The sequence below is a fragment of the Heterodontus francisci genome, chromosome 13 (assembly GCF_036365525.1).
Source record: "Heterodontus francisci isolate sHetFra1 chromosome 13, sHetFra1.hap1, whole genome shotgun sequence".
NCBI lineage: Eukaryota > Metazoa > Chordata > Chondrichthyes > Heterodontiformes > Heterodontidae > Heterodontus > Heterodontus francisci.
This window is the reverse complement of record NC_090383.1, coordinates 61,776,387-61,787,675: the sequence shown is the minus strand read 5'-3', so window position 1 is coordinate 61,787,675 and position 11,289 is coordinate 61,776,387.

Here is an 11,289-nt window from a genome sequence, read left to right as displayed (position 1 = left end):
GCCAATTCAATTAATGGCCACTTTATCCCCCGCCGGCATTTTGCCAGCGTCGGGATAGGCCCCTGCCGCATGGAGAGATAAACCGTGGCGGCCTCCCAGCAGGTTCCTGGGGAGAGGGGAAGCCTTTCTTTCTGGGCACCCGACTGGCAATGACCGCCCCCACTGCATTGTCGCTGCTGCTGGAGGGTCCACTCGTCCAATCCCCAGGGCTGCCTGCCTGGCCCGGCACATTAAAAAAATCGTAACTCGCCCTTTGAGGGCACCTCTATCGGTGGCGCTGCCAAGGCTGCCGAGCTGCCAACCCTCTGATTGGTCCGGCAGCGCTGAGAGGCAGGCCACCATCCTTAATTGGACTGCAATCCTGGTGGGGCCTTCTGAATTTGCTGCCGCCACCAGTAAAATTGGCCCCAGGGACCTGCTGATCACTTGTGTGGGCTCCGGACCCACTTTTGGTCCTGTCGGTGGGACTTCACTCTTGCCAGTAAAAGTATGGCCACTAGGTCATTTTTCTCTCCACAGATGCTGCCTGACCTGTTATTTCCAGCAGTTTCTGTTTTAATTTCAAATTTCCTGCATCCGCATGCACAACATGCAGATCCTACCTCTACACTATTTTGTTTTTTTATCAGCTTTCTTCTGTACACTGCCTCATCCAAGTGTTTATCTAGAAAGCACCAACTTCCTATGATATGACTGCTTGAGGTATTTAATTAATAATAAAATTATTCTACAGAAGTCAGGCACTGGAAGCAATCTAAACCCTCTTGCTGAAAATTCTTGGAAAATTAACACCAACCATCACTTATAGAGGGGACTATTCTATGGAGACTGGCAAAAATAAATATTTATGTGGTGAACTTTGTCCCAATTCCTGGTATAATCAGGAAAACTCCAGGCTCGATCACCTTTATATGTTAAGCTGTGATCTCAGCTGGTACAGCAATTGGTGTGCTACAATCAACCTCACATAAAAATCGGCTAAGGCTCCCATTCTGGATCATTATCCTGCAATAGGTACAGTTATATGGACGTTGGTGAGGACAGAATCACAGTCAGTGTGATCAGTCACAAAATAATCCCAGCACAAACTAGCACCTTCAAGAGAGAAGTGATGGGCAGAAAGTAGAATAAAACAAATTCAAACTGTTTTACTCGCAATTGTAAAAGCAAGTTTTAACTTAACAACTATGCAAGTTGGTGATTGACTAAACAGTAAATCTAAATTATGCAGGGTGGGTCTTCGACAGTCCAGGTAGTTACAGTGGGGAAAGACACCAAACGAGGAAAAAAACTCAAACCTCTACCCTTTCCTTGCAAATACGTCTGACAAAAAAATTGAATTCAGGATGTGAAAAGGAAACCTGAAGTGAAGAAGGAAGTTCATTTTAGAAAAGCATATTGAACATTGTTGGGGAAGAGAAACTAATGAATCAAATTTTTGATGCTGCAACAAATTTATTTTGGAATTGAAACAAATGATAACTTACATCAAGCAGATTGGCATTTTTCTGTTTGGCATATGGCCATCTTTTTACACTAAACCAAACAATCTTGTTTGAATCTGATAAGGAAAACAGCTCAACTGCGTTACAATGAGGTGCATATTGTGTAACATGCACTGAAGGTAAGTGAAAGTAAAACCTATGGTGCATAAAACCTAGATGTCTTTTCAATACATATGAAATTATCCTGCTGCATTTTTAGTCCTATTCCTGAGAAAGCCATGGTGATGACTGCATCAGTCACAAAATAAAAGGAAAGGTTATGAAAACGCTCTGTAGCTAAATTTATAGTGACTTGCAATATGAGATTGAAGCAGAAATAATACAGAATAGTTTAATCTCTCAACATCGAGATGCAAAATAATAGCTTCTGGCATCGCTTGTAATCTTATTCATTATACATTAAAGAATAATAAGTTGGTACTAGGACAATGGCAACAGACCATGCAAAATCCTGAAATCCTTACATAATTTTAATTTGCCATTTGTGTCTTGTCATTCTGCAACATTGTGAGGAAAGCTCATAGTTGTATTCAATATTTTACATGGAGCTTTCTAATCCTTAAAGGGGCCTGTAAACACCAAGCTGCTTGGCACATTTATTGACTGTGGCAATAGACTGCAAATCTGATAGGTTATTGTCAACAAGGTTATTTTCAAAAAGCTTAAACATTGCAGTTTTTATATACAAGCTTCTATAATGAAGTTCACAATGTTTGAACATTTCAGAGTTGTGTATTAAAAAGAGTGCAACAGCCCGTTACAATGCTGTGTATACTCACATTAGTGATAAAAGCTAAGCCTGTTTTAAGTAGTTACCATAAATGCTCAAATCCTCACCTTCCTCAGTAAGGTGATAAAGCGCTGTAAATACAGCAAATAATTTGGTACATAGTGTCTTAGACCTCAAACCAGGGATCAAATCTAGTCCGGACAGATAAGAATGAAAGAGTTCTCATTCTTTTTCTCATGCGAAGGGCTAACTGAAATAAGTTTAGACAGGCTCAATCCTGTTCCCCATGGACATGGGTTTATAGCATAAATTGACCTCATACTTGGCACTTCCTGGCAAGAAAATATTTTCTAAAATAAATTTTAAGTATAGAATAACAAAGCCAAAGCGTAATTATCAGGTACGTACAGAAATTGTAACCAAAGCACACACTAGATATTAAATTCGGAATTTACCAAAAAGGCCCAGAATTATAAATAAGTTACAGAGTCATGAAAGATTTATACTCCTACTAAACCCCAGAGAGAGAGAGAGAGTAATCTGATTTCCACACACCAGTGTCAGAGATTGTTTGTTTACCCTTGTCAATATGCATTACTTTCAAAACCCCTGTACCAGCATTTCCCTTCAGTGTAAAGTACTCCTGAAGATTGGTTGAAGTTGAAACATGAGTTATAAATAAAGAATTTCATGCAAAGTCCATAATATAAGTTATCATTGTTTTTCTTTTTGCAAAGCACTAAAGTCATCAATAAGTGTGTGTTCTGCATGCATTTCCTGTTGATTATCACTTGTGCCGCTGTTACAAATTTTGGATCGACACTGGTTATTCCGCAGGGCTCAGGGCTAGCAGTCTCTTTTGTAACTGGATTGTGTATCCCCTATGACCAAAAGTTTACCTATATTGTTTTCTCACACCATAATAGAACATATAATTATAGTGAGCAGGAAATGAGTGGCCCTCGATCTAAGATGCTTTAGCAAAACTGCCCAAGTATTATGCCACATTTGGACTTTCTTGTCATGTTTATATTGGTCAAGATAACTGTGTTTAAGATAAAAAACAAAAATATTCATTTCTCTATGTATGTTAGCCAAATTTCTGCCGGAGTCAGAGGTAACATTTATCCTATTTTAGCATATTTTGTTTCAAGTGGCAACAGTTTTCTCCCTAGCAAATCTCTTTTGTTTTGCAGAAAAACCGAGGCTACAATATTCCTATTTTTATTAATGTAAGCAGATAAGTAGATGTACACACTAAGGGTTGGATTTTCCAGCGGGTGTCAGAACCCTGGCATCAGGCCCATATGGAGGTCCCAAGCCAGCCCATGTCATCAGCGCGCCCTCCAGCACAACCTTCTGGGAGACGGCTGCCTAAGTGACCGCCTCCATGCTCACTGTCCTATCAAGGACAGTGGCTGGGCTCCCGATGCTGCAGGACCAATCAGAGAGCGCACAGTGATGTCAGGCCGGCAGCGCCACCAGGGAGCTGCAATCAGCCGCCTGCATAGATGTGAAAAATTAAAGAGCCCTGAAGCTGGTAGTGCCATCAGGTTGGAGGGGAAACCCCTCCGCAGACCTATTCATGGACAGGGCTGCTGCCTTTCGTCCCCATGACCCCATCATTGGGCCATAGAGCCTCTGGCTCGAATGGCCTCCTGACTTGCTGCTGGGAGGCCGCTGCGATTGAGCTGGCAGCCTTCGCACACTTGGCGGGGAGCCGCTCTGGTGTTGGTAAAATACTGGCGTCAACACAAAATGGCCCCCAAGTGGAGCCTTAATTGGACTGATTGGCTGCCCATCTCCGTGGAGCGGGCAGCCGATCTGGTTCCCAGCCTGTCCCTGGGAAGTCCCCCCACAGGCGGAAATCGGGAGCCGTTCCCGATGTCGCTCCCCCACCTATTTTCCCAACCCCCTGTGCCTCCAACCCTCCTCCATGGGGCTAGAAAAATCCAGTCCTCCGTGTCGTAATGTCAGTAAAAGATGCTAGTGGACTATTTGTTCATATTGAAAGATTTGTAGCACCCCAAAAGTAAGGGAAATCATCAGGTTTTCTTTGTTATGGAATTGTTAGAGGTCACTAATTGTGAACGACTGAATCGTTCCTTAGCTGCATAGTAAAACTGAAAAGTGAGCGTTTTATTTCAGATTAGACCAAGAGTTAGTTGGACCAATTTTCTTTCTGCTCCACTTCAGGTATATCTTGGGCTGACAGGGGTAGGAATTCAGCAAAAGAGCTATTCCATTGGCTCCCCACCAATTGCCAAAATATAAGCAGATAATATTCGACACTGGGACAGACTTTAGAAGCAGAAACAATGTAAGTTTCTTTATGTGTATACTCAGCAGTTCGATATAATCCTTTTTGAAGTTCTGAAAAATGAATTAAATCTCGAAACTACATTACAACAATTGGTCATGATATTAATCTGTGGACATTTGGCTAATCTTTTCTATTTTGTTTATTTTTAATGTTATACTGAAGCCCCCCAAATTATCTTTATTTGCATTATCTTTAATGACAATTCACATGCCACCTCTGTCTGATATAGCTGCTCTCAGTGGTACACCGAAAATGGAACTTTGTTGAGTTCTTCAGTGGAAATTGTGTATCCATTTTACACTGAATCTTAATGAAAGAAATAAAGCTTCACTCACAGTCGTCGAAATAATCATTACTCACCCTCTGAGTTCTCAGCTTCTTATTGAGCCAAGGTGAGCTCTGTGAGGCAGACAAAAGTTTACTTACCTGATTGGCCGCAGTAACAATCAACTAGAAACCAGAAGACTTCATTAAGGTAGAGTTTGTCCATGCCAGAAAGCCAATACTGATGACACTGTTGTCATGTAAGTTGGAAATTGGCCACATTAATCTACGACTATCCATTAATCTATTCTTTGTTTCTTTGCCTTTAACCTGCAAGAACGAAGAAAAAGTCCTCCAAATCTTAGCAAAATGAATCAAAAATATTCTTCCACTACCAATGCATGTTTTTTTTTTAAACTTAGAAAATACATTTTGTCATGAACTATCTACAAATCAGACATCTTATTTAATACATTTCCTCTCCCAAACATGTTGGGATTTAAGAGAAGAAAATTAATTTGCTGCAAATAATTAATGCGCTTTCCTAAATAAACACAAGAAACGCAAGTCAAATAAAGGTTCTTGAACAGTGGGTAAAAGTGACCCATTTTTCACCAATATTAAGCTTAACGTGAGTACAGTATCAATTGTACTTGGGTCTGGAGAGCGATTTATAAGTGTTTCAGCTCTTTGTGCACTAGATGGCAGGTTGGTACTGTGTGACAGCTTTAAATGAGCTTTGCATCACACAGGCAAACTTTGTTCTACATTTGTTTAATCATAAGAGAAATATAATGGGGAATCAGCAATTGGACTTAGCTGGTAAAGTTCTTTAGATCTGTTACTTCAAACCAGAAGCCTATTTTATACCACATCTTTTCAGTATGATTTAAAGTGTTATATGATGGTATCTCCATCTGTGCAGCTTTCAAAACTTAACTGCACAGCAACAATGATTTAGATTTAGATTTAGAGATACAGCACTGAAACAGGCCCTTCGGCCCACCGAGTCTGTGCCGACCATTAACCACCCATTTATACTAATCCTACACTAATCCCATATTCCTACCACATCCCCACCTGTCCCTATCTTACCCTACCACCTACCTATACTAGGGGCAATTTATAATGGCCAATTTACCTATCAACCCGCAAGTCTTTTGGCTGTGGGAGGAAACCGGAGCACCCGGAGGAAACCCACGCAGACACAGGGAGAACTTGCAAACTCCACACAGGCAGTACCCAGAATTGAACCCGGGTCACTGGAGCTGTGAGGCTGCGGTGCTAACCACTGCGCCACTGTGCATTCTAATCATTCTAATCTGAACATTCTAATCATCATGTAATAAATTAGATAATACCATACAAATTTGGAACAGCTTAAACATTTACATAAATAATGTAGTAGCACATAAGTTATAAGAATATGTAAGAAAATTAAAAGTAAACTTTTTTTTTAAAAAGATATGTATTTGATGCTAGTTGACCATATTACTTACTTTCTGAAATCCTTCTTCACAACACAAATAAAAACCGGGTATCACATTATTTAAAATGTTTACATACCCATGGATTGTGGATGCCTAACACTGAAATATACCTTTTGCCCTTGTCGTAAGTTTTGGCAACTGACGCCATGGAGGAAGCATCACTCTTAATGAAAAGTGGAAGAATAGCTGTTTTTCTCTGATTTTGACAACTTGCTAAAAATATCACATTCTCAAAAATCATATATGTCAAGGCTTCCTGTGATTCTGTTAGCTGCTCGCAACTTACAGAAAAACAGGCATTCTATTATTTTTCATTAAAAGATGCTCGTTGAACATAGATCTTTTTGCTGCTGGAGGGTGTGAAAAGTCCAGAAAAAATTCTTACTCTCTTCCCTGGATCTAGGAGAGAGTGTACAAATAATGGGCATTTATTCGAACAAAGGGACATAGAGATGAAAATGTAAAGAAGAAAAAAGAAACTCAGAAGTGCAGAACCCATAAAACTCAGAAGACTTGGGTGTGCAGGGCACAATTTCAAAATTTGCAGATGACACCATACTTGGACAGTGATAGACTTCAAGAAAACATAGGCAGACTGGTGGAATGGTCAGACACGTGGCAGATGGAATTTAATGCAGTGAATGTGAGTGATACATTTTGTTAAGAATAATAAAGGGAGGCAATATAAAATAAAGGGTACAATTCTGAAGGGGTTGCGGGAGCAGTGAGACCTGTGGGGTATATGTGTCAAAATCATTGAAGGTGGCAGGGCGGGTTGAGAAAGTGGTTAATAAGGCACACGGGATCCTGGACTTTATAAATAGAGGTATATAGTACAAAAGCAAGGAAGTTATAGTGAACCATTTTGAAACACGAGTTTGGCCTCAACTGGAGTGTTGTGTCCAATTCATGGCACTGCACTTTAGGAAGGATGGGAAGGCACTAGAGAGGGTGCAGAAAAGATTTACCAGAATGGTTCTAGGGATGAGGGACTTCAGTTACATGGATAGATTGGAGAAGCTGGGGCTGTTCTTAGAGAAGAGAAAGTTGAGAAGTGATTTGATAGAGGTTTTCAAAATCATGAGGGGTCTGGACAAAGTAGAAAGAGAGAAACTGTTCCTATTGGGAAAGGGTAGAGAAGCGGGCAACACTGATTTAAGGTAACAGAATCACAGGAAGCTTTGACATATATGATTTTTGAGAAAGTGATTTTTTTTTTTGTCAAGTTGTCAAAATCAGAGAAAAACAGCCATTCTTCCACTTTTCATTAAGAGTGGTGCTTCCTCTGTGGTGTCATTTGCCACAACTTACCACAAGGGCAAAAGGTATATTTCAGTGTTAGAAGGGCAAGATGAGGAAAACTTTTTCATGCAGCATGTGGTTAGGATCTGGAATGCACTGCCTGAGAGTCTCGTGGCGGCAGAGTCAATTGTGGCTTTCAAAAGAGAATGGGAAAATTACCTGAAGAGAGAGTATTTGCAGAACTACAGGGAGTGGGACTAGCTGAGTTGCTCTTACAGAGAGCTAGAATGGACATGATGGGATGAAAGGCCTCCTTTTGTGCTGTTACCATTCTATGATTCTATTCTATGATAAGTGATTCAAACCCTTATGAAAGAAATCTATTGTTGATGTTAATATAGGACACCTGGTGATTATTCATTTAGCCACTAACGGATACAAGTTATTCAATAAGCACATCTGTGACCAATGAGGATATGACCATTTTGCTAAGATCTCCCTGAACTATCAAGAAAAATAATAGCAAGTGTGCAGTATTGTGGATGCTCTTGCTTCTGTATTTTGTAGGTAAGTCTACCAGTGGGGTATTTTTCATAGCAAAAACACAATGCTATGACAGTGCAAGTATACATTGGGTACAGGAGCATAGTTTTTATGTTACTGGGCTAGTAATGTAGAGGCCTGGACTGATACTGCAAAGAATGTGAGAGTTTGAGAGTTAAAATTCAGTTAAAACGTCTGGAAAAGAAGATGGTATCAGTAAAAGTGACCACGCAGCAACAGATTGTCATAAAAACCCAACTGATTCACGAGTGTGATTTAGGCGAAGGTAATCTGTTATCCTTATCTGGTATGGCCTATTAACATTAATGCACAGGATCATGGGCTGAATTTCTAAAAAGACCCACGGCCCCACTGCTGGGACCGGAAGCGGGAGCCGCTGCCGCTCAGACTGTGGTTGTGCTGGAGTCTGCGATTCAGTTGCAATCTGCCAGTTAACTGCTGGGTGGCGGAGAGTTGTCCACTCAGGTGGCACAGTCAATATGAGATCACACCACTGGACATGCTGGCATCATATTTAAAGGGCTGCCAGCAGTCAGGTAAGTCACTGACCTGAAACGTTAACTCTGCTTCTCTCTCCACAGATGTTGCCAGACCTGCTGAGTATTTCCAGCATTTCTTGTTTTTATTTCAGATTTCCAGCATCCGCAGTATTTTGCTTTCATTATAGAGAATTTAGTCTGTTTATTTATTATTCTCTCTCAAAATTCTAAAAAGTCAAGCCAAAACAGAGATCTCTGATAATTTAAACTGAAGGAAAGGAAGATAAACTGTGACAATCTTTTATCCCTCAAAAATTCTATAGCCAAATTGATTCATTAAAAAAGTGTTTGCAAGTTGTTAATTGTTGAAATTCGTCGCTGGAGAAGGAGCAATTATTTCAACTTCTGAATTAGAGTACGGACTGTTCTACTGTTGAAGAACTTTTTTTCCCCATCGGACGGCTTTAAGGACTTCAAGTAACCTTGGACTGTTTCACATCCGGCAGGAGCGTAAATCTGCAAGGACTCTAATTTTTTCTATTTTAAATACTGTTTATATCTTCGTAGTGTTTAAGAATTTAACTCTTCTAATTAAATGGTTAATTTGTTGATTTAGATTCATCTGGTTTGGTTCATTCGGGGGTTAATAGATGGTACAGTTTGGCTGGGTCTTTCTTTAATTTGGAAAGTTTAAAATGATATGTTAGGCGATCTGTGGAGGGACGGGATTGAATTAACAGTGAGTTTCTCCCACCACAATCAGAATTGTATATTTTGATTGGGGGCTTTGACTAGAGCGGTCAGTCGTAACAGCATCATTAGGCCCCAGTAAGCTACATGTATTGATGTATTGAATAGAAACTTAGTCAACAAAAATAATATTGCAGACTTGCCGTGATATACTTTGTAAGTTAAAATCCTCTGCTGATTGTCTACATTCTCTACCATATATGCAAAGTAAGACTTGTTGATGCATCTTTGCATCTTTACACCTCTCCTGTTCCAGTCCATGCCATTACTGCAGTACAGGCTGGTAGAGAAATATAAGTAAGTTTCAATGTTTAATCTTTAAATGGTGCTCAACAACCCATTAACAAGCTCAAAAAGGCATCAATGTTGCCTCAGTGCGTTAATATCAGTTAAAGCAGTTTGATCCTGGGAGGAATTTTGCTTCATTAATGCTAACCTGCCAAATTACTGCACATTAATTCACATGTTCTAGTTTTAATGCAAAGAGGAATTTTAACTCCATAGAGGTCTTATTTGCCAAATTGAGCAATTCTGATAAACAAGATATGGTATAGATATATTTTTAAATAACAACTCAATATTTGCATCAATATATATATTTAAAGGGTCAAAATAAACCAGAATAACGTTTAGAAAATACAAATATTAGCCATGGTTGATCTTGAGCATGATGGTGCATTTAGACTGAGGACACAAGCCCACTAGCTGCTCTGAGACTGACAAACCCAATTTCTTTAAAGAAAGGAAACTTTATCCCACTCTGCCCATCATCTAATCTAGATTTGTAAGGTTAAAGAAAAATATACCTTTAAATCACAACTACACCCAGTTGCCAGTAAACACGTTTTGTTAAAAATTCTAAATGTTGTTTGTGACTATTTCAAGTTGCATTGTATCTGGTTTTCTTTTGGCTGCACCTTGGAGCCCATGTTGTATATTACCACCAAGATATTATAACAGCACATGTAACAGAAATGACTTGACAACCATGATCAAAGTGAATGCTTCATATCATGTACTATAGGCATTTATGCTCCAACATGACAGTGTATCAATAAATTCAGAGAGAAAAATGTGTATTCATCAGTATCACATGAAGTTTACAAATTTAAGAATGCAATCCTTTTTTAGTCAGTGGAGCCTTTCATTAGCTTATTCATCAACTTTGCCAGTATTGTAGCTTATGTGCTATTGTCTTCTTTGTTGCCAGCTGTATCATTCTGCCCAGACTGTAACCAAAGGGAAGAAATTCAATGCAGTTTTGGGTGAAAACTAACATTTTAGCTCAATAGTACTTCCTAACAGTGCAATTCAATCTGTACTTTTTTTCAGATGTGCTAACTTTGTGAGTACTATTGATTGTTGTAATAAAAGAATGAGTACTGTAGATTTTAAATAAAAACAATGATTTATTTTACAAATAAATGCATTTACATTAGTGGCCTTCAGTTAGGTCTTAAGATCTTCTTCCTTTCACATTGAATCCTCGTGGCTTCGGTGTTGTTTTCAAGCTTGCTGATTAAATGTCACTGTTATTCAACAAAAGTTAAGGGTCTTATTGTTACCAGGCAAAGGTATCCAAGCTGCACACTGTGCAGTTGCTCAAATCTGACTTAGATGGGATAATAAGTTTAAGAGCAGCATTTTTTGCTTTGAGATTTATTTTGCTTTAAATGCAATTTGACTGTATTCATGATAAAAACGTAAGTGATGCCTGTAACATATCCTTGCAAAATCCAACAGAAATGTAAGTTATTATAAGGCTGATTTTTGGTTTCTAAGTGTCTGCATTTTGACTGAAAGGTATGTACTTTACCCAGCTTATACGTAAAACAGATTTGTGAAAAGTATCTCTTAGTAAAGATCAGGGGAAATTTCACAGTAAAACTTCAATTTCAAAGTTTACAAAGCAATTTCTATGGACCAGTAAAATACAGTGGCC